This window comes from Cucurbita maxima, unplaced genomic scaffold (genome assembly GCF_002738345.1).
Source record: "Cucurbita maxima cultivar Rimu unplaced genomic scaffold, Cmax_1.0 Cma_Scf00028, whole genome shotgun sequence".
In the NCBI taxonomy this organism is placed as follows: Eukaryota; Viridiplantae; Streptophyta; class Magnoliopsida; order Cucurbitales; family Cucurbitaceae; genus Cucurbita; species Cucurbita maxima.
In genome coordinates this window covers 2,885,967-2,893,096 of record NW_019272044.1, presented here as the reverse complement: position 1 = coordinate 2,893,096, position 7,130 = coordinate 2,885,967, and positions in this window count along the sequence as shown.

The window sequence follows — 7,130 nt, the reverse complement described above, 5'->3', positions numbered from 1 at the left end:
GTGTTAAGGATATTTAGTAATAAATTATAGTTTACCATATATATTATATTTGATATTTTATTATAAGGCAAATATCTAATATTTGCCTTATTATCATAGGTATCTTTCCATTTATTGTTATTTCCATTTATTACTATTTTCATATCCTTGTAATTTATTTGATTATAAATAAGATAACTTTCACACCATTTAGGTGTGGTGGATTAATCAAACATTCACACCTCGTATGGACCAAATTTCTGGCACTATATATATGTGTGTGTATATTACTTTTTAGCCATAATATTTGACGTTTTCTTTTAATATTGTAGATCCAATCATGATTTGTTTTAATATATTTTTTTATTTTTCATTTCTATAAATTTAGAAATAAAGCAAACAATTTTGTCAGTATACCTGAGAAATGAATTTTTATTTATAAGGATGAATTTACATTTGAATTATATATATATATTTTTTAGTTTGAGTTGGGTTGAATTTTTGATAAATGAAAATTTGGATGAGTTTGCAAGTTTATATTTTTTTATTAGGTTGAAAAATAGGGTTACAACCTGTGAATGTTTAATTAATCCACCACACCCAAATGGTGGTGAGAGTTCTCTTATTTATAATCATTTACAGAATACAGAAATAAGGTAAATTACAAATAATAAGGAAATAGCGATAAAAGGAAAGAATAATAAATGAATACAATATATTTGCATTTAGTAAAAGAGAAAATATGGTAACCCGTAATGTAAGGCAAATATCTAGATATTTGCCTTAATGAACGGTCAACTATCCTTAACACCCCCCCGCAAGCTGAGCGTCGGATTTGAACGAACATGAAGCTTGGATCTGAAAAATTCAAAGAGAGGTCGAGAAATACTCTTTGTGAAGATGTCAGCAACTTGGAGATGAGAGGGTACATATTGTGTACGAAGTTTGCCAGCGATAACAAGTTCTCGAAGGAAATGATAATCTAGTTCAACATGCTTGGCCCGCTTGTGAGAAACAGGATTAGAGCTCAAAAAAATAGCACTTTTGTTGTCACATAAGAGTAAGGGCTGCTGTGAAATAGGGACCTTGAGGTCATGCAAAATATGCGTAACCCAAAGAAGTTCAGCAGCAGTTGTGGCAAGAGCACGATACTCAGATTCACAGCTGGAGCGTGATACAGTAGGTTGCTTTTTGGCACTCCAAGAAATGAGATTGTTACCAAGATAAATAGAATAGCCGGATGTAGAACGACGAGTATCGGGACAACCAGCCCAGTCAGCATCCGAATAAGCGACTAGCGTACTAGGAACAGTGGATGGACGAAAGATAAGACCAAAGTGGAGTGTTCCTTTGACATAGCGAAGAATACGTTTGACAGCAAGAAAGTGATCTACAGTAGGGGCATGCAAGAATTGACTGACAGAATTGACAGCATAGGCAATATCTGGACGCGTGATAGTCAAGTACTGAAGGGCGCCAACAAGAGATCTGTAGAGAGTAGGATCAGAGAAAGGAGAACCATCAGCAGTCAGGTGTTGAGAAACAACCATGGGAGTGTGAACTGGTTTGCTATCGAGCAACTGAGCACGAGTAAGAATATCTCGAGCATATTTTAACTGACTGATAAAGAGACCATCAGGAGTGGGTGAAGCTTCAAGACCAAGAAAGTAACTGAGAGAACCCAAATCTTTGGTAGCAAACTCAGAATGAAGCTTGCGAGTAAAGCTGTTAATAAGAGATGAGTTGTTGCCGGTAACAATAATGTCATCAACATAAAGAAGCAAATAGATAAGGTTAGATTGCTGATGAAAGACAAAAAGGGACGTGTCAGCGCGACTGCAAGAAAACCCAAGTGTGAGAAGAAATGAGCTAAAACGCTGAAACCAAGCACGAGGAGCTTGCTTTAAGCCATAGAGAGCTTTCTTTAATAGACAAACATGCTTTGGAAATCGAGGATCAACATACCCAGGAGGTTGTTCCATATGAACACGTTCAATAAGCGTTCCATTGAGAAAAGCATTCTTGACATCAAGTTGTCGAAGAGGCCATTTATTTGTGACTGCAATAGAAAGCACAACACGGACAGTGGTAGCTTTGACAACTGGACTGAAAGTGTCAGTGTAGTCAAGACCAGGAACCTGAGTATAACCTTTGGCAACGAGACGAGCCTTGAAACGCTCGACGGATCCATCGGGCAAATATTTAATACGAAACACCCATTTAGAGCCCACGATGTTGGTGTTGGCAGGGCGAGGAACCAAAGTCCAAGTATCATTTTGTTGTAACGCTCGAATTTCTTCATCCATGGCAGCCACCCAAGCAGGATTCTTAGCCGCAGATTTGAATCCTTTTGGCTCAGTGGATGCAAGAAGAGCAGAGAGAAGTCCAGATGAGCCCAACATACCAAGATTTGCTGGATGACGAGTCTTGAATATACCAGCTTTGGCGCGTGTGATCATAGGATGAGTGCCCAAAGAAGAGAAATCAACAGGAGGTTCAATAGAGGTTGAATTAGAAGTCGAGGGTGACAAAGTGGAACCTGCAAGAGAAGTATCAACCTGCACAGACTCATCTACAAGGTCAGAACAAATATCACACGGGGATGAACTGGATTGAGGAATGTGCGGTGATGAAGTGGTAGGGGGGGATGAATCAATATGATGAAGATGTGGTTCCAAGAAATTTGAAATAGGAATAGTGGAAAGAGGTTGGGCTTGGGAGCTAGGGATAGCAGGAAAGTGAGTTTCATCAAATTGAGCATGGCAGGTGATATATAGCTTAGTGGTGGCGGGATCAAGACAGCGGAACCCTTTATGAACAGGACTATAACCCAAAAAAATACAAGGAATGCTGCGGGGAGAAAGCTTGTTAGGCATATAATCACGCAAATAAGGATAAACACGACAACCAAAGGGATGAAAATTGTCATAATGTGGAGTGTAGCCATAAAGGAGTTCAAAGGGTGACTTACCTCCAAGAAGTGGAGTAGGCAACCGGTTGATAATATAAGCTGCAGTGCTGAAGGCGTCAACCCAAAAACGAGGAGAAAGATGAGAGTGAAAGAGAAGGGCCAAGCCAGTCTCAGTCACATGACGATGTTTTCTCTCAACACGACCATTTTGAGCAGGTGTATATGGACAAGAGAGTTGATGGTGGATGCCAGAATTACGTAAATGAGTTTTGAAACAAGTACTAGTAAATTCGGTACCACCATCGCTTTGAAATACCTTGATACGAGAAGAATATTGATTTTCCACAAATTTTTGAAATTGAAGAAAAATATCAAAAAAATCAGATTTAAATTTTAAAGGGTAAAACCAAGTGAATCGAGAATAATCATCAATAAAAATAGCATAATAAAGAAAACCCGAATTTGATTTGACGGGAGAAGGACCCCAAAGATCACAATGAATAAGATCTAACACATGAGACGACCTACGTTCATTGCGGGAATAAGGCAATCGATGGCTTTTCGCAAGCTGACAACTATTACATAATGATGGAGAAGGCAATAAAGACGTAAGAGAAAGATGACCTTTTTTATTTAAAAAAGAAATAACAGAATGATTCACATGACCCAGACGAGCATGCCATAAATCATATGAAGCACGTAAAGATTTGTTTTTAAGGGCTGAAATAAAAGCAGAGTTGCCGCGCTCCAGCACATATAGCCCTCCATCTCTTTTACCGGTTGCCACCACCCTTCCTGTTTGATGATTCTGGATAGTAATAAGATTATGAGTAAATGTAACGGAGAGAGGAAAATCAGACGTTAATTTACTTATGGAAAGAAGATTTTTAGTGAGGTGAGGGACAACCAAGACATCTAATAAGTGAATATTTGGAACAGGAGAAAGAGTACCGATGTGGGTAATGGGTAGGAATGCACCGTTTCCTACAATCACAGAGTCCTTACCCGTGTAATTTTTAGACTGATCCAGAATTGATGGGTCGGCAGTCATATGGGCCGAAGCTCCAGTGTCCAAAAACCAATCAGCAGCATCGGGTCCAGCAATAGAACATGACGTGTTAAAGGCTTCAGCAAGGTGAGCATGAGAAGAATCAGGTCGAACATACCGTTGGTTGCAGCGGTCAGCATAATGGCCCTCTTTGCGGCATATTTGGCAATGAGGTGGTCGACGACCCTGACTTGAGTGGGTTCGTCCTCGATTAGAAGAGTTGTTTTTGTGAGAATAAGAACGACCTCGCTGGTTGGTAAAGGAAGCAGGGTGACTTTCATGGGTGCGGCCACGATTAGTGGCTATGAATGCTGTAGGAGTGGAGTCAGAGGACTCAAGGGAGCGCTGGAACAACTCAAAACTTTCAGTTTTAGAGACTAGATCTGCAAAACAGGGGATAGGGGTGAGAGCCATCTGAGCAGTAGAAAAAGCTGAAAATTCGGTGCCGAGTCCACGAAGGAACCAATGCACTTTATCAATGTCCTCGACGGGTCTGCCAATGGCATGAAGTTGGTCACAAATTTTTTTGAAGGCACGGGCATACTCAGCAACAGGTTTTGTGCCACGTTTCATCAACTGCAAGTCATCCTTGAGTCTCAGTTCACGAGCTTTTGACTGATGGCTGTACGTAGTTTCCAACGCAAGCCAAACATCACGTGCAGTAGAGAGACCAACGACAACAGCCATGGCTTCCTCAGTGAGAGAGGAGAGCAGGAGACAGAGAAGTCGTTGATCGGCTGCTCTCCATGCCAAATATTTGGGGTTGAATGTTGAGGAGGTTTCTGGTTCAAAGCGAGGTGGTGGAACCATAGTTCCATCGACATAGCCCAGCATGTCTTGACTCTCAAGAAGAGGGAGAAGTTGGCTTTTCCAAAGAAGATAATTGGAGGAAGAAAGTTTGATGGTGATCATATGGATTAGAGTATTGAAAGGAAGAAGATGATAACAAGATTCGGAAGCCATAGAGAAGAAAGGATCAGGGTTGTTAAACCGAAAGGGCTCTGATACCATGTGAATGTTTGATTAATCCACCACACCCAAATGGTGGTGAGAGTTCTCTTATTTATAATCATTTACAGAATACAGAAATAAGGTAAATTACAAATAATAAGGAAATAGCGATAAAAGGAAAGAATAATAAATGAATACAATATATTTGCATTTAGTAAAAGAGAAAATATGGTAACCCGTAATGTAAGGCAAATATCTAGATATTTGCCTTAATGAACGGTCAACTATCCTTAACACAACCCGATTGTGACTTGTGAATATTTAATGTTTGAATTTTATGAGATTTCAGTTATTAATATAGCATATATGATAGATAAAGTAAGATTTTTTTTTTTTTTAAATAGTTAAAAGAGAGAGGAAAGTGACAATGCAACATGAAAATAAAGGGTTAGATTGGATTGGAATTATGAACTCCATTCTTGCTTGAATAACCAACTCAAAATTTTAGGTTGGTCCAAAAACTTTTCCAAATCCTCAGTGGTTTCGTTTTCCTACACTAGTAGTTCAGCCTTTCTGATGTAGGCTCATAGGTCTAACCAACCTTAAGCTGATAATAGTATCTTTTGCCTCTTCGCTACTACAAAAGCTAATAGAAAGTAGACCTCCACTTATTTCTTTGTATATAGAGTTAGTTTAGCTTGATTTTAAAGCGATAGATAAACCGGACTCAATCACACATGAACAGATTCTTGGATGGAATCTGGTTCGCACAACAACTCATCCGTTCAGACTCTTCACCTATCAATACATCCCAGATAGTATACTGGTTTAACCCAAGAACCAGGAGAATAAATAGGAGAATAGTTTTTTGGGTTAGATATATGTAAATCTTAGGGGGAAAAAGAAAGAAAAAAGGGACCACATGATAGGGGAAGAAGAAGCAGGCACGCTTCAGATGTCATGAATAAGGCAAAGTATTAGACGACAAAATTAGCTTTTTGATATTTATATTTTATAGTTGACAACGCCCACTTTTTTGGCTGTTCAGAATTGTGGTTGTGGTTCATTTAAATCGAAAGTGAAATATTTTTAAAAGGGGTAAATGTTAGAGTATGGTTAAATACATCTAGATAGTTAAATTTAGTAAAACTATATCTGTAGTAAATTGAACGGTATATATCCTCTCATATATATCCTCTCATATATATCCTCTTACACAGAGATTTGAGGATGTATATTCTCTTTTATTCATATTTTTAGCAAGAGTTCTTTTACTTTCTATTCTTTATATTCTCTATTATATGTATTCATGAATACAAATTCTTAGCCAAAGTTTTCTTTGCATTTTTTTATTTTTTATCTTTTTTGTATTCATCTAGATCGAGGGGTACCTTGTGTCGTCCCTAAGAATGTAAAAATAAATGGAGAGCGGGAGAGGCGTTGGGGAAAGGGTAGCATTTACAGCCACATCCTGTGCAATCCCCTTCTCCCAACATCACTGTTATTCAACTATTTCTCTCTCTTACTAATGAGTTTAGGGTTGCTATTCATAGACAGGGCAAGCAAGCATAGCCATCCTTTCCTTCTGAAAAACTTTTATAATGTATTCTTATGCATTACGTCTCTGTTTTCTCTCTCTAAACATTAATTGATTGGGATTGCAAGCTAACCACCCACCCTTCCCTTCTCGTGTCTTCCCCTTTCCCTTATACATTTAAGGTACATATACAAGTGATTTGGTGTTAGCGGCTATCACAGTTTACTCGATCATATCCATCGAGAATGGACTCATGTTTTGTTCGTAATATCGAGACATCTCGAAGATTCATCCACTAGGATTCTATTAAGGTATTAGACCCTCCTATGTCCATGTCATATGATTTACAGACTATGTATTGGATAGTGGGTGTATGATCTAACTTTCGACCCATTACACCCGTGTTGTCTGACATTGTCCTTGAAAAATCTATTTCGAGTATGAAATTAGGTCTAATCCCTATTTAAATGAGGAATAGAGGAAGGAGTTGATAGAGATTTGTTTCTTTAGCTAAATAGGGTTGGGAATGGAGTTTATATACCTCGACTCCTTCCCGGCCCAAACTCTCGTCGATTCTGCTCATTTTATATACATATGTATATGAAATATTATGTTGCTGAAATTTGAATTTTTGTAAATTTTATTAAATGTTATATTATGTTTTTTTTTTGTTAATCAAATGTTATCGATTTTTTTTTAGTAAT